Source organism: Cavia porcellus, unplaced genomic scaffold (genome assembly GCF_034190915.1).
Source record: "Cavia porcellus strain 051 isolate PalLab524CR breed Dunkin Hartley unplaced genomic scaffold, mCavPor4.1 scaffold_27, whole genome shotgun sequence".
Lineage (NCBI taxonomy): Eukaryota > Metazoa > Chordata > Mammalia > Rodentia > Caviidae > Cavia > Cavia porcellus.
In genome coordinates this window covers 15,883,729-15,910,983 of record NW_026947510.1, presented here as the reverse complement: position 1 = coordinate 15,910,983, position 27,255 = coordinate 15,883,729, and the positions used below count along the sequence as shown (strand labels likewise).

The 27,255-nt window shown below is 39.2% G+C and overlaps 1 protein-coding gene across 2 annotated transcripts in view; it reads left to right on the top strand.

The window, feature by feature from the left end:
* Positions 1-27,255, top strand: part of Pip4k2a (phosphatidylinositol-5-phosphate 4-kinase type 2 alpha) — a 154,804-nt gene that overhangs the window by 67,424 nt on the left and 60,125 nt on the right. The window lies entirely within an intron of this gene.

The window sequence follows — 27,255 nt, the reverse complement described above, 5'->3', positions numbered from 1 at the left end:
TTGCCACCCCACACTGGGACAAAGATTTGAGGAAACAAACCACACTGCAGTGCTAGCATTGGTCTCTTTCAGTTTCCAGCAGGGGAAATGTGTTTTGAGCCTAAGTGTTCAGCTTTTGAGTGTGGCATGAAAGAATGACAGTTGAGTAAAGAAGGACTCAGCCTCTCCAGATTTCTGATGCCATCCTCATTTGATTGTGCTACTGCTGTCCATCTCCCCACCCGCCACCTGACACCTTCTCCCTGCGGGAGCATAAGCACTGCACCCCTCATTCACCACCTGAGTAGCACCTCAAGCCACAGCCTGACTGAAAGATGAGCATAATGCTATTTTTGGTCTTCTTACTAGCAGCCGAGGCAACACTGGGATTTTTTTCCATGAAAGAATTTTTACTAGGAGTGGGTAAAATAAAAAGAACAGATCTATACAATCTAAAATTGTATAGATCTACAGACAGTGGGTGTTTTTACTTGGAGGTTTTGTGTTTGCATTTAAGTATTGTCATCAACTGCCCCCTAAGCAGTTTTCCTCTGGCTACTTTAAGTAGTTGAGCAGGGTTTTTTTCTCTATTTAAAATTTATTTCCTTTTTATTTATGTGTGTGTAAACAAGAGGCAGTTGAGAGGCCATGGTGGAGAGCCCAGGTTCTGGAGTTATGGTGGCCAGATCTGAATGGGGCTGTGCCATGCGGAAGTCACGATGGCCTTGAACTCCTCCTAGCCCCAGCTGTCGTACCTGTGCAGGAGCCAGTTGCTCAGATGATTGTATTGGTGAAACTGTAAAGCAGTTTCCAGTTACTTGATACATAGTAAGCCCTAAATAAATGTCCTCGGTGATGATGTTCTTCTGGTCAGTTTTTAGAAATTCTGAATGCTGAAGATGAAAAGATTCTTTACAAGTAGAAAGCAAAAGAATACAAAGTATAAAACTGAACTACTTTCAAAAGTAAAATGTTTTTTTTCCCTCGATTAGAAATCTGAAACTTCATGTGACAGTCAAGAATCATTTTGGGGGCTACAGGTGCACCTCAGTGGGTATAGCACTTGTCTAACATGTATATAAGTTCCTGGGTCAATCCCTAGTACTAAGAAAAATTTTTTACCCTCTTTTCTCCCCAATTTTTATTTCAAAGTAAGCCTTGAGGATATATTTATTCATCCATTCAACACTGAGCGTGCATCTGAGCTAAATTCCAGGAATGTGGGTTTTTTTTACACCTGAGTTATGTGCTTCCAGCCTGTGAAATAAGACATAATATTGCTTACCCCAGTGGCACATGAAAGAAATATTCCAGTTAATTGCATATAAGAAGCATTAAATGGCATGAAAACTATCACTGAGGTAAAATCAGGTTGTCAGCTTTAATAAGCACAGTGCACATGGTTTATGTACTGTACTAAAAATACCACTTGATGCTTTGTTTTTATTTTTCATTTTGAAATAACTTCATGCCTAAAATATTGCAAAAAATAATACAAAAACTCACCTTATTCTCTTTATTCAGATGTTCACATCTTTCATCACCTTAGAGTGATGTCTGCTTTGTGCACTACAAAATTAACAGTGCCTTGGGCTGCTCTCACGAAACACCATAGACCTGGCAATTTTAACCGTATTTGTTGTCTCATAGTTCTGGGGACTGGAAAGCCCATGTTCACAGTCCTGGTAAGGGCTCTTTTTCTGGGTTGTAAATGGTGATCTTCTGGTTACCCTTACACAGACTTTCACATGGTACATCATGTCCCTACATAGGCTCTGTAAGGAGTGGGGTGGGTAAAGATTGAGGGAGGACCAAACTCTCTGCTGTCTCTTCTTGAAGGACACTAATCCCATTGGTTCAAGGTCCCACCTTTATGACCTCATTTAACCTTAATTACCTCCTAAACTTTCCATCTCCAAATATAGTCACATTGGAGGTCAGGGTTTTAACATATCTGGGAAGACTCCAAAACATAAGCTCATTAGCAGTTACAACCCTTTATTACCATTGTTTACAAAAAGGCAAATTTAGAAATTATTTTGGAAGGATGACTGCTACAGCAAAGAAACTTTCTACTGACTGTCAGTATAAAGTAAAACAACATCACATCTTGTGCTGTGCTGGGGTACTGTGATCTCATTGTGCTGCTTTCTGGGCAGCATGCATGACTTGGCTCCTGATCTGGGAGAAACTATTGTTATAGTTCCTGCCATCCTCCTTCGTCCCCCATTTCTACATTCCTATCCATTAGTATTTACTCTTGTAAGAAGCCAGGTGATGTGTCTGGTCTTGCCTGAGTCTCCTAGCTTAACTAGGATGGCTGCCAGTGGAAGGTGAGGGGCTGCAAGAACTGAGCGGTGATGAGTTGTTCCTCATTAGCCTGCCTTTCTGAGGTCTAGGTGGTTGGGGTGCCTGAAAGCCAGGCTCATGGAAACAAAAGTTTGTTGTTTTCAGGATTTTTTTCTCCTTTTCTGTGGCCCATTCTAGTGTTTTGCTGATAATCATATATTTGCTAATGTCCAAAAACAGAACAGTAGGGTCATTGCTATAAAGTGAACAAATGCAGCAACGGTTCGTTCTGTCTAGAAGCTGCTGACTGGCTGGATTCACAGTGACAAGGGAAAGCAGTTTGCATTGCCAAATCTTCATTGCTTATATATGAGAATTGTTTCTGTCCACTTATACTTTCGCAGTCTTGGTAATTCTACTTCAGAATATCAAAGTGGCTACTTACATTTCTGAATAGCTACAAAATAGGGCATTTGAAACAATCTTTATAACTTCATAATGTATAATAAACACAGGCAGGACTCTCCATTTCAGTACTGTGTGCCCCAGAGTTAGAGGAAAGCACGTAGACCACACGATAAGGCTGTTACTGTGATCATCAGGGCAGCGATAAAGCTAGCAGTCGAGCAGGGGAAATGGTACAGCATCGTACAGACACAGGCTGTCAGTGGCTATTTTTATGGGCATGCTTCAGGCTGGAGTGCTGAACACACAGACAGTGTCCTGCAGATGGACAGTCCTGTCCATGAGAGATCAGACCATTTTCCAAAAACATCTAGCACCTTTCCTTTCTGCCATCATCTAGTGAAGGTTAAGTATCTCTTTCTTAATCCTATCTTGAGAGAAATGTTTCCGAAAGGACCCTCATGGCTCTATAGAATTGAGCACATTTATTGTCATAAGTAACTATAGTCATTGTTGTCTTCGATTACTTCTGAAGAGCAACTGTTCTTTCTCCCAGGTATTCAGAAAGACAGAAGAAAACTAGGAAGATTGAATTAACTAATCAACAAATTAGTAGAAATTGCATTTGCTAAAGCTTCACTGGGCTAGACCCATCTCCTTAGGTCAAGTGGCGAATCACTTATTTTACAATATCATACCAACACTTGGGATGTGCTATTTGTATTTTAAATTTATCTTCTGGTGTTTAATTAATTATTTAAAATTCACTTTTAACTTTTGACATATATACTTTTTAAAAAGATCATATGTTTTACAAGCTATCTTGGTAGATGAATTGCTTTCCTTAAAAATTTTGATCCCATGCTAACATATAGCATCTTGCATCAGTTGATGTACTACTGAAGTTGTCTTAGAATAATCATATGTCTTGAAAGGGTTTTGTGTATCTGCATTTTTGAAGAATATAAGTTCTTCAAATTTTACTTGCATTTTGAAGAATGCAAACATTAAGCCACACGTAATCAAATTATTAAGTAAAGCATGCTGTTTGGCCAGGTTTGTTGGCCCATGCCTGTAATCTCAGCACTCAGGAGGTTGAGACAGGAGGATCACCATGAGTTTGAGGCCAGCCTGGACTACTTGGTGAGTTCAAGGCCACCCTGCACTACATAGCAAAAACATGCCTCAAAACAACAACAAAAAAATGCTGTTGGTAGTTACTTTTTCACTTTCAAGATGACAATAGTATATGTTTTGAGTTGGTGAACTTAAAGACAGCTGTATGTTAAAGCTAAGTATATCCTTTGGTATTGTAAACCGGAGCCTCTGGTAAGTATTCTACATTGTTTGATTGACTGTCAGCAGGCTGGATAGGAGTAAGAGAGAACATTTTGGATAATAGGGAAAGCTACTCTTTTCTTATTGTACAGTAACGTTTTGTCATTTAGGATACCATTTTTCTGTGACTTTTCTGGGCCTGCGATGGTGGCAAATGTTCATATTATAAAAAAGTTTTAAATAATGGATGTGAATAGTCCTTTTAAATGTAAAATGCTACATAAGTATACAAAAACAAACATCTCCCTTTAGAATCACTGTGCTGGTAGTGTCGATAAATATTTTAGTTCATTTATTTTATGCAAGTAAAATAATTCTGGTAAGCCTCTTGCATTTAATCAGACCAAACTTTATTTGTTAAACAGAAATTCAGTCATTTGCATTGTAGCTTTTGATTTTCTGAGGAATCGGTGTGAGTAGTAGAATTAATCTTTGCTAGATATAATAGTAAAGTCACATTCACAAGCTGTGAGTTGAGAAGTTAGTTGGAAATTCACCCTGGAGCTCATGCACAGTTTGTCCCTGCGGATGAACCAAAGTATACAAAGGTGAGTAGATCTAATCCCTACCTTAAACATGCTTATAATCCGGTAGAGGAAAAAGACATCTGTAGGCCAACTTTTCTCTCACTATAAAAAAATTTGTCTTATCTTGCTGTTACAGCTAATGCTGCTTCTGTTCTTACAGTCTCCATGGACCGTCTTTACATAGGAGTCATTAGAGTTCTCCAATACCTGCTGTCACTATCAGGAGACTTCTTAAACTCTCACTGGTATAGCCCTTATATAATTAGGTGCAGCAGTGAAAAACATAATTGTTCATGGATCACGGCAAGTTTGTACAAAGCCCCAGCAAATGGCTTTTCTTAGCTTTATATGTTAATGTAGGTTTACAAGTACAACTTAAAGTATTTCTTAAATTTCACATTCTTCATGAATGAGGAAAGGCAGTGCTGTTACATTGGGTTGCCTAGAATTCGTGTAAAACCAACATTCCTAAAAATGTATTACAGAAATGAATCTATTTCAAATCTGCATTGTGTACTGCATAACCACCAAGAGACTGCTTAGTGCAATTGTATACTCTTCCTAGCAATATATTTGTACTGCTAGGAGTGGGGGAATGATAAAGTTAAACGCCCATAGTCTACCCTTTATCTTGATAAAAAATGATTAGCTTCAAGTAATTCCCAAAAAAGAAGCTAAAGATGGCTTATTACTATGACAAAAGTTTGGATATTTGGTGATAACTAAAGCTTTTAAAGGTTTCTAAGTTTAAAATCCAGTGGGAACTGCCTGGATGAAATCTAGGTGGATTGCAGCATATTCTTAGCATATGTACGATGAGAAATTAACATCAGCTGGTCTGATTAGATTTTTCTGGCATCTAATTCTCTGGTTTACTTTGCTCACTTATTTTTATAGTTGACAGAATGCATAGAATGTGATAGAATGCATAGAATGTTGTGGGAGGAAGTGGGAGAGGAAAAAATTATTTATGCAAAACTCATGCAATAGCAAGTGCTCCTTTTCCTAAAATAATGAATACAAACAGTAACATTCTTGTTCTTTTGACAGTTTGTGAATGAGAGTATTTGTAGATGGAAGATATATGTTAATTGCATGACACATTTTTGAAAATCAATGAATCATGAAACTATGATAGTTTTTTTTTACCAGTTTAAAAAAAGTGACTGTTACTGTTTTTTACTTACAAAGTGCCTAAGTACTTTTGTGAGTATGCATGCACCTAAGGGTTAAAATAGCCTATTGTCAACCATGAGAAACAAATTGATCATGCTAGATGTTATTTTTAGCTGCACCCTCATATTTTGCATCAAACCATAGAGTAGTTTGTATCAATATGCAGACATAACTCTGAGATGCTGAATGTGCTAAAAGCTGAGCTAAGGAGGTCTTCATAGTAACTGAGTGAAGAGGGTAGCTTAGCCTCAGGTTTTTTTGTTGCTGTTGTTGTTGTTGTTTTTTGTTTTTATAGGTACCGGGGATCATACTCACGACTGCGTGCTTGCAAGGCAGGCGCTTATGCCGCTGAGCTAAATCCCCAGCACAAATTTTTTTTTTTTTTAGCCCCAGTTTTGAGAAGTATTTTCAGCAACAACAACAAAAAAATCATGTAAGAAATCTCATCTGGTATGCTTTATAAACAATGTGTTCTTGTTCTGAATATAATAGCTTTGGAATCTTATTTGCTAAACAGTTATTTCTTTTTTAGACAAAACTTGAGTTGCCTTTTGCCTTCCATTCTTTTCTATAATATAGTTACACATGCTTGAAATAGTAGGCTAAAGAATGTAACTCATCAGGAAAACATGACTAATTCAGCATATCAAATAGAAAGCTCTGAACCGGAAGCTTTAGTCTAAAATTCCTAAACAGGCTATATTTTAGAAATTGAGGGAGGAGAAGTTAATATAGGAGACAGATTTGAACCTAAAAGTACTGTTAATCCTCTGCCATTGAACTGTGCCCAAACCCTTGATACCAGTTTATATCCCAAACTTTTGAAGTGTTTGAAAGCCCCTTGAGTACCCTCCCATAAGCCCACAGAAGGAGACTCATCTAGACCCTTGTAAACTATCCTGGTAATGGATGGATTATGGAGGTGACTGTATATGAACCTACTTCAAGGTCCCAAAGTCCAGATAGGACTGTAAAGTCCAGAATCAGACTTCAGAGTTTAGTATGCATATGCAATTGGTACGGGCACAGGAATCATCTGACAGGAGTCTAACTCTACCTTTGATGCCCTAGACCTGAGACAGACCTTTTGCCCTCTTTGCTGAGTTATTTTAACTCTATTTCTCTCTTGTTTAGTGAGAACAGTCAGTGTTACAAAGAAAAAAGACAGGTCTGTGTGAAAGTTTTTTGACTGATTTGAAATGATGTTGCTGAACCAGGTGTGGTGGCACACACCTGTAATCACAGCCCTCAGGAAGCTGAGACAGGAAGATTCCTGGGAGTGCAAGGCTAGTTTCCAGTCAGGCTACATGGTGAATTCAAGATCAGCCTGATCTACACAGTGAGACCTTTTCTCAAAGAAATGCAAGAATAAATGACAGTGTTGCTGTGACGAGGTGTGGGTGCTGTGTACTAGACCTGCCACAACAAGCATGAACAGGAGGAGGTCTCTTTCTGTCAGTAGTGCCTTCTCTGAGCCCAAAGGAAGAGAGGACTGCATCAGAATTGCATGGGGACTTTATGTTTTTATTTCTCCAAACTCACAATCAAGTATCTTGTTCCCAGCCCAAGTGCGATACATTAAAAGATACCTATACAGGGAAAATTCTCCCTCAGTACAGGAGACTCCAAGTTGTCAGGGTTTTTAAGTCATCTGCAAAGCTGAATGTGCAGGGTGGGGGGTGGGCAGTTTGAGTATACTACACATTATTGTGAGTTATAAATTATATTCATATATAAATATTATTAATGTTATATACCTTTTATAGTATAACTAGATATAGAAAAGATCACATTCAGTATTTTAAAAATTTTAGCACCAAAAAACTCGATTTCAAAGAGTAATTCTCTAGGTTATACCAGTATAATTCACTTTTTGACTTTTTTGAAAAATCTTTTTTCATAGTGATTGTTTTGAAGGGCTGGCTTGAGTTCTTTTTAATTGCATCACAACAATTTGGCACAGCATAGGGAAGAACAGCACCACTGGCTGTGTTTAATAACATACTCCTCTTAACCCATCCCACCGACTTACAGAAGTTTTAGTTAACTTTAAGTGAGGCAGACTTACTTTTCTCTGAAAATTTCAGAACTCATTGGTGGGATTTTTTGATTTTTAAACTTTTAAACAAACGTTCAAAACACATTAACAAATAGATTGGAACTCTGGGCATATTCTGATTGGTTAGAACATTCTATTTCCCAAGTCTTTCGAATATACTGATAGGAGTTTTCTTAGATGACACAGTCACATCATTTTTGGCAACAAGATCACAGAAGTGGAAACACTTCCAGACATCTGTTTTTGTACTATTCTCTTTTTAAAGCTTTGGTTTCTCTTGAAAAGCAACTGCTTTCTTAAGTGTTGATTTTCACCTTTACTTGGAAAGGAAGCTTAGGTGTGTTTGTATTTTTCACTGCAGGGAGCATGCCTCTGACCCCCCTGACCCCTGCCGAGGCTTACCAATCTGCAGAGGAAACATGATTCATCTCTTAAGTTACACAGCCTTTGGAAGGACTTGTGCTTTGCCTCTTTTCCTGTCAACCACATACACCCATTCTTAAAGTATGGCAAGTAATTCAGCAAATACCAGAGCAGAGAAGTCTTGGAATCATCTTCACTTTGATGCAACCATGAAACAAACCAGTTTGCCTATGTAATTTTTTCTGTTCTGTGCACATTGTCACATGTGCATCTGACAGCAGTAGTTATGAACAAAAAAATTCTTGTTTTGATGAATTCATGAATTTGATGCCATGTTGATTTTTCTACACCTTCAACTATTTTTGCCTTTATTGGAATAACAGATATTTCTCTAGCAGCTTCTTTGGTTTTTTTGTTGCTGTTTTTCTTGCTTTCTTTTTTTCTTTTTTTTGGTACCAGAGATCAAACTCACCACCTTGTGCTTGTTGGGCAGGTGCTTGAGTCACTGAGATAAATCCTCGGCCAGCTTTTTTGTTTGTTTGGAGGTTTTTTGGGGGGCGGATGGTATTAATGGGACATAGCAAGAAATTTCCATATATTAATCATGAAATAGTAACATTTTGGGCAGTGCTAAATGTGGTAGTCTAGTACAACATTATGTTAAAACGTCCTTGAAAATACTGCTGATGTTTGTTTTCGGGCCCTGAATGCTTCCTTTTTAGTTCCCACGTTAATAGCTCTGTAACCCTCCTCAGCCTCAAAGCACGACGTACACTTTGGGAAAGTTGCTTGTTAACAACAACAACAACAACAACAACAAAAATACATGGACACCTGTATTTTAACCAATAACCTTCTAATTATTTCCTTTTCTTTCTTTAACAATTCTTGTTGTGTCTGAGGGGATGATCACCACTCTGCCCTTGTGCTGTGACACGGACAGCAGAAGAGCTAAGCTGTTCACTGCGACAGGTCCTAGTGCACTACTGCCTCTGTTCTGAGTGGTAACTTCAGCCTATGGTTTCTTCGCATCCATCTTATAAGTACTTGTTTGTTTTGTGAGATTAATTTGCTTAGTTAAAGCCAGATCGCATGACTTGTGAATCTACTTAACTGGGCACACGTCAGCCTTTGCTGGCTGCAGTACACGGGACAAGACAGTGTGTAGGGCAAAAGGTCTGTGTGCCCACCATCAACCCTGCCCAGCTCTGGAATTCCTGCTGTTTCTTCTACATAGCTCGTAGCTGCTTCCCACAGGAACTGATGAGGGCATGTGTCAAGCTATGCTCTCAGTTTTTTCAGATACAAGTAAGTAGAAATAGACATTCCGTTATCTCCTCCAGAGAGCAGGCTGAGAAGAGCATCACCTTAGAACTGCATTGTCATTTGGAGACCTGCTGAGCTCCCGATAGGTGGGCTGGCCCACACTACCAGCCTAGCCCAGCCTGTTTAGCTGCCGCGCCTGGCCATAGGTCTGCAGAGGAGGAGCTGGGCAGATCTGGGGTGCCCTCACTGGCCTCTCTGCGTGTCTGGAGGACTCTGGATTTCTGCGCCCAGACTGCTGGAGTTCCCTCAGGTTTCCAGGTGCAGTGAAGGAGAGAGGTGGGTTTGAGGCTTCCACATCAGCCTCCCCATTCTCGGCTTCATTTGGAGACCTGCTGAGCTCCCGATAGGTGGGCTGGCCCACACTACCAGCCTAGCCCAGCCTGTTTAGCTGCCGCGCCTGGCCATAGGTCTGCAGAGGAGGAGCTGGGCAGATCTGGGGTGCCCTCACCGGCCTCTCTGCGTGTCTGGAGGACTCTGGATATCTCTGCAACCAGGGAGGGTCCACAGGTTCCTGAAGCACTGCGGCCTGTGGTGAGTACCCTAACCTGGCTGCGATTGAAGAACTGTGGAGCTTCCAAGGGGCAGGTGGGCGCACAGTGTCCCTGAGGCCCAGCTTGTCTGGAACTGCGGAGTTCTGAGCTGGCAGAGGAGGGCCACTGGTTCTGTAGGCCTAATGGCTTGGAGTAGCGCGGCGCCAGAGTCCCAGTAGCTCCAAACATAGAAGGGGATTTTCAACAGATCCTGAGGAAGCTTTCAAATAACACTTGAAACACAGAAATATAGGAAAATGACAAAACGAAAGACCAAATTACAACCTCAAACCTCCAGCCCATCTCAAGAAACCCTAGGAGCGATGTATATAGAAGAAAATATATCCCATCCACCTCATATATCGGACACAATAGCCACTGAAATTGACAAGCAACTCCAGGAAGCTTTAAAGAAATTCAAACTCGAAATAATCTCCCAGATAAAAGAAGAAATGATAAAAGAAATGAAAGAGATTCTAAATATATCTAAAGAAAACACAGATAAAAAATTGGAGGAACTAAACAAAAAGATAGAATCCCTAGACGAGCAATATAAGAAACAAACAGAATACATAATGCAGATGCACCGAGATATACAGGAAATAAAAAACTCCACTGAAAGTTGTAAAAACCGCCTTAATGAAAGTGAAGATAGAATTTCAGACCTTGAAGACAGGATTGCAGCTAGTGAACAGGAAAGGAAAGATCTTTTGAAAATAACAAGGAACCAGGAAACAACAATTCAACAACTGCAAGACGATGCAAAGAAGAATAACATAAGAATGATAGGGATTAATGAAAGAGAGGGAGACAACATGAAGGATGCCAGGAGGATATTTAGAGAAGTAATAGCTGAAAATTTCCCAAGCATGAGATCAGAAACTGACATCAGGATCAGTGAAGCATATAGAACTCCAAACAGTCATAACCAAAATAAAACTACACCCAGACATATAATAGTCACCATCCCAGAAATCCAACACAAGAATAGATTATTAAAAGCTGTCAGAGAGAAAAGACAAATCACTTATAAAGGAAAACCTATCAGAATCACAGCAGACTTCTCAGCACAAACGATAAAGTCAAGAAGAGCATGGAGTGAAGTATTCCAGATCCTAAAGCAAAATGATTTCCAACCAAGACTGATATATCCTGCAAAACTATCATTCAAAATAGATGGTGCAATACGATACTTCCATGACAAAGAACAGCTGAAGAACTTCATGAACACCAAACCAACCCTGCAAAAAATATTGAAAGACAGTTTAGATACACAAAGGAAAAAACCACTAAGCAAAGCAAATAATTAAACAGAACCGAAAGATAAAGATGCAACAGCAGAGAGATAACATTCCTACAATTAACCAGCATTTAACAGTAATAACCATTAATGTAAATGGTCTCAATGCACCAATCAAAAGAAACAGACTAGCAGAATGGATCAAGAAACAAAATCCAACCATATGCTGTTTACAGGAAACCCATCTAACCCAGAAAGATACTCACACACTGAAAGTCAAAGGATGGAAAACAATTCTTCATGCAGCAGGAATCCAAAAAAAGGCAGGAGTAGCCATTCTGTTTGCAGACAACGTGAACTTTAAACCAACAATGACCATAAAGGACAAAGAAGGTCACTACATACTCGTAAGGGGAAAACTCCAAGAGGAAGAGATAACTATCTTAAATATATACGCACCAAACTCCAGAGCACCCAGTTATATAAAACAATTATTAACAGAAATGAAAACTCAAATTATCAGTAACACAATTGTAACAGGAGACCTTAATACACCACTGACACCAAGGGACAGATCAACCAGACAGAAAATGAGCAAAGAAATAACAGAACTGAATCACACCTGTGAACAAATGGGTTTGATAGACATATACAGAATGTTCCACCCAACAACATCAGAATACACATTCTTCTCAGCAGTACATGGATCATTTTCTAAAATAGACCATATATTAGCTCACAGAACATATTTAAGCAAATGCAAAAGAGTTGAAATCATCCCTTGCATATTATCGGATCATAGCGCTCTGAAATTAGAAATTAATGACAAAGGATACTGCAAAAATTCCACAAACACATGGAAACTAAATAACACACTCTTGAGTAATCAGTGGGTCACAGAAGAAATTAAAGAAGAAATTAAACAATACCTAAAAGAAAATGAAAATGCAGATACAACTTACCGGAATCTGTGGGATGCAATGAAAGCCGTCCTGAGAGGAAAATTTATTGCACTGAGTTCCCACATCAGGAAAACAGAACGAATACAAATAAATAACTTGATGCTACACCTCAAACAGCTAGAAAAAGAAGAGCAAGTCAAGCCCAAAGCCAAAAGAAGAGAGGAAATTATAAAAATCAGAGCAGAAATCAATGCAATAGAGACTAAGAAAACAATCCAAAGAATCAACGAATCAAAGAGTTGGTTCTTTGAAAGAATAAATAAAATCGATAAGCCCCTAGCCAACCTTATTAAAAAAAGGAAAGAAAAAGCTCAAATTCATGCAATAAGAAATGAAAAAGGAGAAATCACTACAGACCCAATAGAAATACAGAGGATCATCAATACCTATTTCGAAAACCTCTACTCTCAAAAGTTTGATAACACAGAAGAAATAGACAGATTCTTAGAAGCATATGAAGTACCAAAGCTAGATCAAGAGGATATAAAACTGTTGAATAACCCAATCTCTGCTAATGAAATTGAGAATGTAATTGGGTCCTTGCCCACCAAGAAGAGACCAGGCCCAGATGGATTCACTGCAGAATTCTACAAGAAATATAAAGAACACCTAATGCCGACACTCCTCAAACTATTCAATGAAATTGAAAGGGAAGCAATCCTTCCTAAGTCATTCCTGGAAGCAAATATTACTCTAGTACCAAAACCTGAGAAAGACTCAACTATAAAAGAGAACTATAGACCAATCTCCCTAATGAACACAGATGCAAAAATCCTCAATAAAATATTGGCAAATAGGATCCAGCAAATCATCAAGAAGATTATACACCATGACCAGGTGGGATTCATCCCAGGAATGCAAGGATGGTTCAACATACGCAAATCAATAAATGTAATCCACCATATCAATAAAGCCAAAAATAAGAATCACATGATCATCTCTATAGATGCAGAAAAAGCCTTCGATAAGGTCCAACACTTATTCATGATAAGAACTTTACAGAAAATTGGAATAAATGGTCTTTACCTCAATATAATAAAAGCCATTTATGACAAACCAACAGCCAGCATCATACTAAATGGCCAAAAATTGAAAGCCTTTACTTTAAAATCGGGTACAAGACAAGGATGTCCTTTATCACCACTCCTATATAATATAGTACTGGAAGTACTAGCCAGAGCAATTAGGCAAGAAAGAGAAATAAAAGGGGTAAAGATAGGAAAAGAAGAAGTTAAATTATCATTGTTTGCAGATGACATGATACTCTACATAGAAGACCCCCTAAACTCCATTGAAAGACTCTTAGATACAATAAATAAATTCAGTAATGTGGCTGGATACAAAATCAATACTCAGAAATCAATAGCATTCCTATACATGAACAACAAAATTACAGAGAGGGAAATAAGAGAAACTGGACTATTCACATTAGCAAGCAAAAAAATGAAATATTTAGGAATTACTCTTACGAAAGAAGTGAAAGACTTATACAGTGAAAATTATATTACACTGAAAAAGGAAATTGAAGATGATCTCAGAAAATGGAAAGACATCCCTTGCTCATGGATAGGAAGAACAAACATTGTGAAAATGGCCATTCTCCCAAAACTGTTATACAGATTCAATGCAATCCCAATAGAAATACCATCAACATACCTTATAGATCTAGAGAAATCACTCCTAAAAATCATCTGGAACCAGAAGAGACCTAGAATCGCAAAGGCAATTCTAAGCAGCAAAGACAAAGCAGGAGGCATCACAATCCCTGACTTGAAGTTATACTACAAAGCAACAGTAGTAAAATCAACATGGTATTGGAATCAAAACAGAGCTGAAGATCAGTGGAATAGATTAGAAGATACAACCACAACTACGAACACACTCAACCACCTTATTTTTGATAAAGGAGCCAAGCAGGTTCACTGGAAGAACGACAGTCTCTTTAATAAATGGTGCTGGAAAAACTGGCTCTCCATTTGCCGAAAACTAAAGCTAGACCCATGTCTATCACCATGTACTAAATTAAAATCTAAATGGGTCAAGGATCTGAATATTAAAACAGAAACACTAAATCTATTGGAAGACAAAATAGGTAGAAACCTTGGAGACATAGGAGTAGGTAAAGAATTCATGAACAGGACTCAAACCGCACGGGAAATACTTCCCAGAATCAATAACTGGGACCACTTCTTATTAAAAAGTTTCTGCATATCAAAAGAAATCTCAAGCATAGTGAAAAGAAAACCCACAAACTGGGAAAAGATTTTAATGAACTCTCTCTCAGACAAGGGCCTCTTGTCTAAAACATATAAAGAATTAAAGAAACTCAGACCTCCGAAATTCAAAGATCCAATCCAAAAATGGGCATCTGAGATGAATATGCAATTCTCAGATGAAGAAATGCAAATGGCAAATAAATACATGAAAAAATGCTCATCATCATTGGTCTTTAGAGAAATGCAAATTAAAACCACACTGAGATACCATCTCACTCCTGAAAGAATGGCCAGGATCAAGAAAACCGACAACAAATGCTGGAGAGGCTGTGGGGAAAAAGGAACTCTCCTGCACTGCTGGTGGGAGTGTAGACTGGTACAGCCTTTGTGGAGATCTGTCTGGAGATTTCTCAAAAAGTTGGGACTGGAAATCCCATTTATTCCAGCTATTCCACTTCTAGGCATATTCCCAGAAGAACTGAAAGCATCATACCACAGTGATATATGTGCACCTATGTTTATAGCAGCACAATTTGTAATCGCCAGATCTTGGAAACAACCCAAGTGCCCATCAACTGAGGAATGGATAAAAAAGTTGTGGTATTTCTATACAATGGAGTATTATTCAGCTATAAAGAAGGATCACATTGAGATATTTATCAATAAATGGGCGCAGCTTGAGACCATACTCATAAGTGAAATAAATCAATCTCGCATGTGTGAATACCGAATAGTTTCCCTAATGTAAGTAATGATTCAAATATATAAAAATATGTGGTAATCATGATTCCCCATTAGGTGGCCTTGAAGCCTTATAAAGTTTTCACTCATTAATTAGAAAGGCTTTATTCTGGGCTTCTTGATATGAAAATATTTGAAGCTAGAGTATATGAAGTTTTACCCAAATATTTCAAGGAAAAAGACACTATGGTAACTACTATTAAGTCAGGTTATATAGTGGTGAAGTACTAGGTTATTGAAACAGTCATGCTGTGACCTCTATTGTTATATTGTTATGTCCTGTTTTATCTCAATCTCCCCCTTATTGTTTCAAAAAAAAATTATTTAGTCATTTCTTATGTTTGTCTTAATTAAAGAAAAAATTCAAAAAAATTAGGATATATAAATAGTAACTCTTTTCGATTTCCTATTAACTTGTTTTGAAGTCCTGTAGTACTCCCACGATCTTGTTTTGACTGATTAGACTCTGTTCCATTCTATATGATAGTATCAAGTTTGAAGACATAGGCAACTACTTTGAAGACAATAAGATTCACTAAGATACCCATTCTGGTTTGACTATTGTCTTCTTTGGAAGTCCTGTAATGTTTACAATGCCTAAGTTTTATTGGTCTTGTTCTCTACTGTTTTGTCCAACTTTATAATATCTAATAAGATAGACAATTCTTTTTAAGGAAACAAGGGACAACGTTGATAACCATTGTTGATAAACTTGTACTCTGTTCTACACCATGTGCTATGTCTATCCTTGGTATTGACTGACAGCTTTGTTTTGCCATATTTGACTGTATTCTTCCCCCCCCCCAAAGAAAGTAATAAGCACTAAGGAGTAATAAAATCCAAGATGTGTAAATTTTGTTGTAAAAAAGAGAGGGAAAAAAAAAAAAAGAAAAAGAGCTCTAACGGATATAACAGCAAGTGTGTTTGGGGGTGTTAAATAGCTGACTTTATCAATGTTTTTGGAACATTGAACACAGCTGTTTGCAGTCTCCCTGTTTGAATGTCCACCTTGTGTTCTTTGATACTGTGATTTGAGGAACTATTTTCAAGAAAATAGTGTGTAATCTACTAGCAGGTAATTTCTTACTGTTATGGTTTTTTGTTTCGTTTTGTTTTGTTTTGTTTTGTAGTTCTGTATTGCGTGTACCCTTACGCCGCTTTGGTTTGTTTTGTGTTTTTCTCTTTTTCCTCTTAAATTAAAAAAAAAAAAAAAAAAAAAAAAAAAAGAACTGCATTGTGCTGAGTGCTCTGGTTTTTCACTCTGTCACTGTTAAGAATGCAATGCATAATAAACACTTTACAAACAGGAGGAGCTGTGCGCAGTGGCATACGCCTATAATTGCAGTACTCAGGAGGCTGAAGCAGGAGGAGTGCCGCAAGGTCAAGGCCAGCGTGAACCATATAGTGAAACTCTGCCTCAAAAAAAGACCAAAAAGTAAATTAAATAAATAAATAAGATGGAAGTATTCACCTACGGGTGAGCTTCACGCTGACTCCAGATCCTCAGCCCTACTCCAGTTTTATCTGTGCTTTGGGTATGTTTCATAGACAAGGGCCCGGAAGTGTAACCTTTGCAAAGCAACACAAAAACCGGTAGTGCCGGGTGTGTAGTCAGTGGCAGAGCACATGCCTGGCAAGGGCAAGGCCCTGAGTTCAACCCTGTCCACGGCTGTTTGATAGGATCTACCAGTATCCATGACAAAATCATATTGAACACATCCACACCTGGTTTTTTCACTTTACATTATCTCTCAGAGCACTTTCCTTATTAGTTCCTGCATATACATATGAGAACTTGCCCTGGTGTTTACGTCTATGTTTGTAGGTGCAGTGTTTTAGATATTGTCTGTTGGCTTTTTTCCATGACAGATGATGCAGGAGTTCTTCTCTCTTCTCATCCTTTTCAGTTGAAAGAATAGAGAGCTGAAATAACAGCGCTGACCTTGCTATTGCTCGGTTACCTGTAGTGCTTTGTGAAGTAGTAAATTTGGTGAGTTAGGATTACATAGTGTTTGGTATTATTGGTAACTTATAGCTGGTCTAACTTCTTTCATGCTAGAGGCCTCTTCGGCTGTCTGGTGGCATGTGATCCATGCAGCCTGCGGAACGATGCTCTGGAAGACTTGTGAAAGGTTCTGTGTCCATGAAGGGGTGAAACTTGTATCATCTGGGCTTTAAGGTGTGTTGTTGACCACAGGTAGTTACTGCAGTGTCCTCCTGGGAGTGACCCAGGCCACAGGTGTGATGGCACAAAACACAGCTTGTCGGGGCTTAGAGGGTAGATTCCATTTACTCCTGTGCTCAGCTAATGCCCTTCCAGGCCCTCCCATCTGAAGTCTCAGTGGTCGGGTCCCCGGGAATCGGCCCCATCTCCCATGGTTAGGCACAGGCAACACTGTCCTCTGCCTGAACCCAGCCATGCTCCTGACCTGAGTTAATGGCACCAAGCAGCCTGGAGCATTTAGCTGGAGACATCCTCTCTGCTTCACTGGTGAATAAGCCACTTTATCTTCTGCCTTTTAAAGATTCTTTGAAAGTTCTCTCCTCTTCTCTGCTCTCTGCTCTGCAGTTGTCCTCATAGTGATTTTTTCTTCTTTTTCCATCTCTCCTTTCTGCTATTGTTGTTCTCACCTGGTTTCTAAAAGGGAAAGCAATAAAAGTGCACCGACAATGAATCACTGCAAGAAGAAGCCAGGAGCTGCACGAATGACATAATGGTGACCTTCCTCGGATTGTTCTCTCGGGACAGACCTTGGTCAGTGACACCAGCTGCTCTTCTGTTCACTTCACGGACAGAAAAGCAAACATCTAGCCCAAAGACAGTCAGTTCAGTGCTTCTCTCAGGGGTCTAAATATAGGTCCCAACCCTAAAGTCTCCTGAGATCTTTTTTTAGAAATGCTGACCTGTGTGTGCCCATTCCCTTCCTCATTAGTCTTACAGATTTTATTAATGATTTATGTGAGTGATTGGTTTCCTAACTGTATGGCCATGTAGCCTCACAGCTTCAGCAGCAGTGGCTCCCTGAGATGCCAGGGGTACTCTTCTTCACAAGCAGATCCTGCTCCTAGGCTGTGAGAGTTAAGACCCCAGCAAGCGCTGAGGTTGGCACCATGTGGTCCAGGGATGGGATGGCAACCTCCCCCATCGCAGACCTCTCAGGCACGGAGCTTCAGGTGTCCTTGCCAGAGATGTATAAAGTGATGGATATTAGGAGGTAGCAACTTCTTCTGGCTTGTTACATGTCTTACAAAAAGTAAGATAGGCTTCTTTAAAACTTTCAAGATCAGTGTTGTAGAGTACGGTGTAGCATTCATGCCACCCAGATTGATGAAGTTCCTGTTCATTTGACATCCACTAAGTACTGTAGACTGTGTTTGGGTGTCTTCAAATCCCAAATGGTTTCAGAAACCTACCCTCCACCAGCTTTTAGGGTTGCTCGGGAGGGACACCAGAGGTGAGCTGGCCTTGAGAGCTGCTTGGACCCAGAATTTACATGATGCAGCCTCCATATGGCTGCTGTCTCTCTTGTCCCATCTTTTCTGGGTGTCAGTCGACCTTGATACCATTCTGGAGCAAGCTTGCTTCACAGAGCTGAGAATGTGATTGCAAGCAGCTGCAGGCATGTTCACTTTACTTAGCATCCCATTTATGTTTTAGTTGTCAGATTCAGAGAAGGACCAGGAACATGCCACGTTTTTTATTAGAATATCCTGGAGCTGGACTTCTCTTTCCACCTTTGTCCCTGCCCTGCCACACCCTTACAAATGAATGGCCTCATAAAACAGAATGCGTTGGAGAGGCCATCTGTGTCTTCTAAGAATCAGAATAATCTCTGTGGAGAGCCATTGGGAGTCCCATTTGTGTTTGTGGCACCAGAGTCCGACGTGGCTGAAACCCTGGAATGAGCAATGCCATCCAGGCTCCAGGCTGAAGACTGCAGGGGTGTGATGGGAACTGTACCCAGCAGGGGGTGTGCATCCCCACCACACACAGGAGCGGATGAGTGACACTAGGCCAGATGCCAGATCGTTCCTTCCCCTTTTTAAAAGAAGCTCGCTATCCAAATCTGTATGTAAATTTTCTCAAGGCTGAAAAGACTGGTAATTAATTTGAGCATTTTCTAAATCACTGTCTGGGCTGAGGAACATGTCACTGGAGATCATCATTCCGCCTCATCATTAAAAGTATAAAGTGACAGAAATGGCGCTTTTGCTCAGGGTTAGGCAGTGAAGGAGCAGGGCGATCCCCTCTCAGTCACAGCTCTCCTGACTCCCAGCCTGGGGTCCTTCTGAATGGACCACATTGTAAACACTTGTTTTCATTGGCAAAGTGTTTCTTGGGTTTTTAAAAAGCTCTGTAACAGCTAATGCATTTTGGCCTTAGTTCAGCAGTTTCGTGTCAGGTTCTGTGGTTTCTAGGAGGTAGAATTTTAACATGACTCCGTTCTTTGGACAAAGTTGGCAGAGAGCCAGTAGTGAGCACATCCATCACCAGACCTGATCAAGCTTACAGATCCCACGTCGACAGGGTAAAGTCTGTGCTTTGTTATAAATTAAAAAGATTCTGAGCCATAACTTAAGTATTTCTGATGACATTTTAATTTCAACCGGGTAGCCATTAATCAAAAGGCTGACTTCATGATTCTTGTTCGACAGAAAAATTCCCTTAAGTGTATTAATTTAGGTTTTCAAGTTCGCAGGTACTGGGAAGGCAGACCTTTGGGCCTCCATTGACATCTGTATGTGGCTTTGCTCACGGCACAGCTTTACTTGCTTGTCAAAATAAAGCATTTGTTAGATATTAAATATTAGAAGATATCTGACATTTCAGAAAATGCTTTTAATTAAAATATACTTGAATCTTTCATTCTGTCTTATCTGAAAAGCCAAAGACATTAGCTTTTCCAAAATGATCTTTGAAAATACCTTTTGCCCCAAGACAAATAAAAATACGTTTCACAAACATTGTCAGCTGCCTGTTTTTTCTACCCTGGTAACTGATTCTAATTTGCTCTGCCTGTCCCTCTAAAACATCAAAACTTTCAAATTGCTGTTCAGTTTTCAGCCTAAGTTATGAGTGCCACACTGTTCCAAGTGTGGGCTACATGCTTGAATCATACTGAGACTTCATTTTCATAAATTTCATTACTTCAACCTATATTCATTACAAGATTATAGAAATCATTTTCATATGATGCTCAAAATTATTGGAACTCTGCCCTCCCAATATATGGAACTAGAAATTATGAATGGATATCAAATAGTAAAAATCTAAAAATCTTTAGGTAATTTTCTTGTCCTCAAAATTTGCTGAGTTGCTAGGAAAAAATGAGAGAAAATTATGCTTACTTTTTAGGATGTTATGACTACTACACTAGACATAAGAAACATGGATTTTAATATATACATGGTGACGTGGTCCCAATTTCACAAGCAAATAGAGCACAAGGAGTCTTTCACCACCACCACCACCTGACACCCTACCCCTGCACTTCTGTGTGCGGTCATCTGTGTCACCACCGTCCTGAGTATTTCTGCATGAGCCAGGCAGAGGCCTTGGCTACTGTTTGTTGTCACAAACCTTGAAGCTGTTGTATCTCTTGCTGCTCTGTTCTCACCAGGCTCTCCCGTCCTCACCAGGAAGAGTACAGATGGCCCTGGACAAGGGCTTGAGGAGAGAGTACGCAGTCCCCATGGCTTTATAGGTCACACTGTGGGAAATACTTTCTTAGAAGGGAACTTAAGTTTATTTTGCATAACCCAGAAGAGAAACCAGTGAAAGTTCTGTGTGGGGCCTTGCTGGTGTAGGACAGGGACAGAATAAGCTGGAACTCCCAGCTGTGATTCATTAACAGACTCTTCAATCCACTCAACTCTTATCTCCTAATATTAGTGTTCTGCTATTTCACTTCCTAAAGTGAATGAACTTCAGGTCAGAAAATGGTTAGAGTAAAGGATTCAGTGGGAAGAATCCCTGTAATATTATTAGAGTAAAGGATTCAGTGGGAAGAATCCCTGTAATATTATCAACAAAGGAAGAGTTTTTTTCAGATGAGTCCAGAAGTACAAATATCTGTTTTCAAATGCTGATATGAAGAGATTATAGAAGTGTCAAGAGTTTTGTAACAGTAATAGTGAACTTGCATCACATTTTTTATTGTGAAGTCTGGGTAGTTTTATAGAGGCCAGATGCAACAGAAATTCTGGTAAAGTACAGGGATTCTGGTATGGTAGATTTATTATTTGATTTCCCTAAGAAATTAACTAAAGTTAAAGTGTATCCAAAATAATTATCATGTCATTATACCGTGCAAGTCTTTTACTTTTTGGGTCTTTTCTGATTTTGAATTCTTGGTGCTTACTCTGCTCTGTGCAGCCTCCCACTTTATTTTTATTATTGAATTATTGTTTTAAATATGCACTCATGTTTAAATGGTAGGAATAGCAGAGTGAAGAGACAACCCAGTGTGGGAAAAAAAAGTGTTTGCTAGAAATTCTTCAGATAAAGGGTTACTATGGAGACCATATTAAAAACTCAAAAAAATCAGACCTCCCAAAATAAAAACCCAATCTAAAAATAGGCATCTGAGATGAATACACACTTCTCAGATGAAATAGTACAAACAGCAAATAAATATATAAAAAATGTTCAATATCACTGGTCATTTGAGAGACGCAAATTAAAACAACTGTGACATTCTATCTTACCCCAGAAAGAATGGCTGTTATCAAAAAATAAACCAATAACAAATGCTGGAAGGGCTATGGGGAAAAAAGGAACCCTTCTCCATGTTGGTTGGGAGTTTAGACTGGTGCAGCCATTGTAGAGATTCCTCAAAAGACTAGGATTGGAGGTCTTATATGATCCAGCTATTCCCTTTTTAGGTATCTTCCTGGATAAATTAAAAAACATAGTACTATAATGATATATGCATACCCATGTTTATAGCAACACAATTCATAATAGCTAGATCTTGGACACAACCTAATGGCCATCACCCAAGGAATGGATAAAAAAGATGAAGTCTTTTTATATAAAAGAGTACTACTCAGCCATAAAGAAGGATAAACTGGAGACTTTCATAGGTAAATGGATACAAAGTGAAACTGTCCTCATTAAGTGAAATCAGAGTTACTTATAAACATCATACTATCTCCCTAGTATGAGAAGTTAAAAGAGTAAATAAAAGCCAAAATGTACAGTAGATATTGTAAAATAGGAAGAAACTTTAGAAGGAACTAGAAACTGGGATGGGGAAAAAAGACAGGGAAAAGATATATATATATATATGTACAAAATAGTTAAGGTAGTTATAGTACTAGTTTCTCGTAGTTTATTGAAAAGAATGGTTTGTACGAATATTTTTTGGACAATTAAACACCTGTATCTTGTACTCTGAGTAATTAATTTAAAGATAACATACACAATGTATTAACCGTTGCTACTCTTCTATTATGCTGTTTTGAATTTTTTTCTCTTTAAAATAAAATTTTAAAAATGTATCAGTGGTAGGAATGTTATTTGTGTATCTTGAGATTCTGGGGAGGAATGAATGGTTTCTGAAGATCATTCCCACTCCACTGTCTTGCCCCAGTCATGAATGGACAGCCTGCCAAAACAGCTCTGCACCCTGCAACGGGGTTCCGGCTACAGGTCTCGCCGTGCAGCCTCGGCTGGGCTCAGATACAGGCCTGGCTTCCTTAGAGGGGCTTTAGGCACAGCAGTGTAGCCTGCAGCTGCCCACACTAGCTGTGTCCTGTTTCATCTCAGTGAGTCATAATTTGTAGAAAATTGTTTTTAATCAGATTAAATATCTCAGTGTCCCCAGCCATGTGAGAGATCTTTTTTGGCCCTGTTTGTACATTCTTGGTTGAATGAAAACCAATTGCTAATTATGTATTAGTCTAAGAACACAGTATTTAGAGTGAATGTATCTGAATTAATTGTCGTTAATAATGCTGTGCAATTTATGAGCATATTCTTTGCTTGACTTAAGAATCATATAAATTAGGTTTATTTTTTAAATGTCACAGCATGAAATGGTTGTGTGAGGACGCCTCTGTGTGGATTAATTTCACAACCCTGACCAGCTGGGTCTCCCTTACTTATTCCCTGTCCTGCAGCTATTTATTATTCCCATTTTTTTGCACTTAATAGCAACCTCTATTTTCTTGCCACTGTGAGTGCAGTCTCATTTCTGCAAGAGTGATACCCTCTGCATTCAGCAGATCTAGCTCACAAAAAAATAAAAAACAAACCTGTGTTTTATAGCATTGGTTTTGATGTAAATTTGAATGTCATGCTGGGAAAAGGAACAGAGATACCTTTTCTTAACTGGGCTGTGTAGTATTTTAAAAGCAAAGGCCCACATATTTTACTGTGTTTTATGTTAACGTAATTTTTTTTCATAAAGAAAAACTCAGATAATGGTCTCTAAGAAATAATTACCTTGGAAATTGATTTCCCATCCTTCAAGAATACTGTTTATGATTCATTAAGATTTCAATGGAGCTTTGAGGAATATTTATTTTCCCATTTTTGAAGTTACAAGGAATGTCAGAAAAATGATAGCTGTTTAGTGACACAGGCCCTTCCAAATTTAGATTGTGCTATTGAAACCACAGTGGGCAATTGTAGGCCATGGTGCGTACTCAATTAAACATGCTTTTACTGTTTAATTCCTACATTAGGAAAAAAAATCCTTCTAACAGTGAAATATAAATTTCAGGTAGTAGCTACTCCTAAGAACTTGATGTGAATCTAAACCTCATAGGTCAGCAGGAATTCAAAAGGGTGTTAGACTCAGCCTGTTCAACTCTCTGCATTCTCTTTCTGGGCAACTGAAGTTGAGTTGTCTGAGGAAAACTTAGGCTGAGGCTGGGTTCCAGGTGCAGCTCTACCATGGGTATTTTACGTAATCTCACCCAGCCTCAATATCCTTATCTGAAAGTGGGGATAATAATAGTACCCACTGTATTGAGCTGTAAAAATCAGATAAGATACTGTGTCCAGAGTGTTTAACACAGCTCTTGGCACATGTCCAGTGAGTGTTAGCAGTGAGGTTAATGCCAGGTATTGAGTGAATGAAGGCAGAGCAGAGCTGAGACAGCAGGAGTCTCCCGACCTCCTCCTCCTGCCCCGCCATGCCCACTCCTCTCCGCCCTCCCCCTGCCTTCACTGTTGAGTTATAATACAATTGGGAGCATTTGTGCACTTTGTACTAAACCTTTGTACTAGCCCTCCCGTCCCTCTTTGGCCTTCTTTCTATTGATGTTGACAACAAAGTCCCTTTATTTTGTGTCCCATGTTGGGCCCTGTGTTTTCAGCCTCTTTGGCTGATGGCAGGCAAAAAGGCTATGCTGGTCCACACCTGTGTCCTGCGGGTACCAGGCACGGCATACACAGAACGCAGGGTTTCCCGGGCAGGGCGGCCTGGCACACACAGCCTTTGTGCAGAAGTGTTTCTATACATTAACAAAATAAGGTGGGCTGTGTAGGATGTGAATGTGATACTCAGTGCAAAGGGAGGATGAAAGTGTGTTTGCCAGAGTGATCTGACAACTGGTAAGCAGTTCACAACTGTGAAGTGGTATTGCCCTTTTGTGGGAAGAACTTGTTAAATATTTGCAACTCAAAAGAACCACACATGTGCCCTGAATGATATAACCAATGCTTTCAGTTTAACTAACCTAAAAAATTTTAATAAATTCCAAAATCACTTTTATCTCCATAAATTAAAAACTATTTGGATTTTATAATGTATGCTTATTCCTGCAGGGGAAGTGTATTAATCTTTTCTTCAAAATAGTAATGGTTAACATAAATTTTCTTGTTTCCTTCCATGACTGTCACATAACCTACACAAATATATGCATGAGTTCTAAATTTAAGTATCTATAAACACAGGCAAAAAATTCCAAAAATAAGTGTAAACTGATGATATCCTGTTGCTAGTTTTGTTGCCAGTTTTGGGACGGGCTATTTAGAATGCAGGGCTACTTAGAATGCCAATGTAATAAGTTTTTCTCAAACTGAAGACTTTGAAAGTCAAGGATTTTGTTTTGAAAATACAGAATTTAACAAATAGGGTTAATTTAACCTTATTTAAATGCTAGGTCATTGTTATTACCTGCCATCTGTTCACGAGTTTGAACCTCAGTTTGGATAATGGCACAATAAGAGATTACAAGAGTGTGCTACCCAGGAAGTTAAATGCCTTTCAGTTATCAAGCAGTGCTAAAGTTAATAATTTCATTAAAGCTGATGAATGACTGCTCACTCCCATCCACAACAAAATAAAACATGCCTATTGAATAAATATAACGGATCATGGGTACATTGCTGAAAAAAATATTGATTACTAACTTAAAGCTTCTTTTAAGTAGTAGATCCTCTGGTTCATGAAGCATTTGTTCACAGGTTATTAAACTGAGCCTGTCACCCAGGGGGAGAGTTTGACAGGGTGGAGAAATCCAAGCGAAATATACTTACTGTAAATGAGAGGCGAGATAGACTAGCCATGAAATAGCTAACATAACTCAGCATCAAGCTATTACTCTTCACAGATACAGCTACACCAGGATATTTTATTATCTTCAGAATGACAGGCGAACTCTCTGGTATTCTTTTAATTTTAATGCTAATGTATGGAAATCAAGGTGTGAGCATAATTAGCCTTGATTTGTCATCTCATCTTGTTTCTCATCTCGTTTCTTGTCCCTTTTAATAACAAGAACCAAACATTCTCTACTCTTGGGATAGTCTGATTTATGAAGAAGAGACTTGTAGAAGTAGCTAAAGTGCATTACTCATTTCCCAGACATTGTATGTCACCAGGCACACCTCCACATCCTCCCTGAGCTACATCAGGCCGCGGTCCCCGGAAGCCCTTTTGGCACACCTGTGACAGAATACTCCTGGCCTGTGTTCCTGGGGCACCCTGTCCAGACTTTAGCTTTCTCCTAGCTGCTTTGTATTGGACTCTTGTATTTGAATATTTTTCCCCATCAACTGAGGTGGAAATTCTTTCGGACCAGTGTTTTATACCAACTTCTCATTTCCAGCTGATTCTCCTGAAGCTCTCTTGCTTCTTCACCTCCAAACTCGATCAGCAAAATCCTCAAACCCGAAGCACCCCAAGCCTCATCGTGTCTGTATACGTGAATCCTGAGCCATGCTGTGCTTAATGTCACTCCACAAGTTTGCTTTATTCTCTGTCAGTGTACTAAGGTGGACTCTCAGCTCTGCCCAGAGACCACCCCCACTGCTGTCTCCAAACATGGAAGATAGCATTTTATGATCACTTTGGACCTCCAAACCCCTCATCCTTGACCCAAGCAAGTGCTGCAGTTGGCATTAACTTCAGGCTTGTGTGGCAGCCACAAGGGCCCCTTTGGATTAAACCCACTGGATAAAGGAAGGTGGCTTAGATATTTCCTTTACCTTTTTATTTTTATTTTTGTGAAACAGCCTTGTCTACAGCCGTACCACCCTGAATGCACCCAATCTGTTCAGAAACAAGGTCTCGATGCTCTGTAGTCTGGGCTAACCTTGAACTCATTTTGTAGCCCAGGCTGGCTTCAAACTTGTTGCATTTTCTTCCTTTGCTATAACATGAATGGAGCAATATATGAAAAATTCTGTTCTATCGAGGAACTTAATTTTGTTGTTATTATTTCTTGTTTTCGTTTTGGTTTTTGGACTGAGACTCCTTAAAAGCACCTTCTATTCTGCTGAAAGTACAAATGTTTAAAGTAGGTTTTATTGCTAGCAACCAGGGAGGTGTATAGTTTAGGAATCAAGACACAAAGACAGTTGACCAAGGGGAAGGTCAGGTTTTTCAGTGTCAGGTGTCAAAAGCCAAACCTGCCATTCGCAAGAATGTAAACAAAACTGGATTCTACACTTGGCCTCTGGAACTAAGTCATTGCTTTTGTTCTTAACTTTTCCACCCCAAACCCCTGGCATTTAGTCCCAGGGCCCACTAATTTCCTTCTTCCTTACTGAAGGTTCTTCTGTTGGTGTAGCTCCACCCAATATTTATTTTTAATCTTAGTTCCTGCAAGAAAGGTAAAGACTACAAGAATGTGGATGTTGTCCTTTG